The sequence below is a fragment of the Echinops telfairi genome, unplaced genomic scaffold, assembly GCF_000313985.2.
Source record: "Echinops telfairi isolate 266 unplaced genomic scaffold, ASM31398v2 ScPeMD7_12;HRSCAF=54, whole genome shotgun sequence".
NCBI lineage: Eukaryota > Metazoa > Chordata > Mammalia > Afrosoricida > Tenrecidae > Echinops > Echinops telfairi.
Genome location: NW_022103909.1, coordinates 2,186,391 through 2,187,492, shown reverse-complemented (window position 1 = coordinate 2,187,492; position 1,102 = coordinate 2,186,391).

Genomic DNA, 1,102 nt, shown 5'->3' with positions numbered 1-1,102 from the left:
TCTGCCTTGTGGCAAGTGACCTTGGGCTGGCATGGGGCCGGATTCTCCTTAACCCTACCTACTGACACCGGAGAAGCTCAGATAATGGTTCCTAAGCCACAGAGGCCCAAGGAGAAGAGGAGGGAGAAGGGGAGCCCAGGAGCAAGGCGGCTCTGACTCTAGTGCATGTGCAGCCCTGCTCACAGTGTCAGCTACTCCGCTCCGCTCAGCTTCTCCCCCAGCTCACCCATTTGCTGCTCTGACAGGTGGTTAGATGTAGCGTGTGAGAAGCCTCTTGCTATATGACAAAATAATAATTTATAAATTATCAAGAGCTCATGAGGGAGGGGAAAAATGAGCTGCTGCCAGGGGCTTAAGTGGAGAGCAAATATTTTGAGAATGACGAGGGCAATGAATGTACAAATGTGCTTTACACAATGGAGGTATGTATGGATTGTAATAAGAGTCGTATGAGCCCCTAATAAAACGATTTAAAAAAAGAAAAGCCTCTTGCTGAATGTAAGGAGTCCTCTGCCCTCTTCCTCCCGGAGACGACTCCTCAAGTCCCCCTAGAGCGCTGCAGCAACTGGCCGGGGAGGGGAGCAGCACCAGGTGACTCTCCAGGTGTCCTCAAACTAAGGCCCAGGAGCCACACTTATCCGGCCCGCCAGGTGTTTTTGCCCCATTTGTTTTTTTACTTCAAAATAAGATTTGTGCAGTGTGCATAGGAATTTGTTCCGTTTTTTAAAAACTATAGTCCATCCCTCCAATGGATCTGAGGGACAGTAAACTGGCCCCCTGTTTAAAAAGTTTGAGGACCCCTGCCTAGGCAGTGGTTCTCAACCTTCCTCATGCCTAGACCCTTTCATACAGTTCCTCATGTTGTGGTGAGCCCCCAATCACAAAACTATTTCATTGCTACTTCCTACCTGTCATTTTGCTACTGTTATGAATCATAATGTAAATATCTGATATGCAAGATGTATTTTCATTGTTATAAATTGAACATAATTAAAGCATAGTGATTAATCATAAAACAACGTGATTATATATTGTGAAACATTTCTAATTATAAATGAAATTTTGTCTTGAAGCATGGTGTAGCATGGGTAACAGTCTTAAT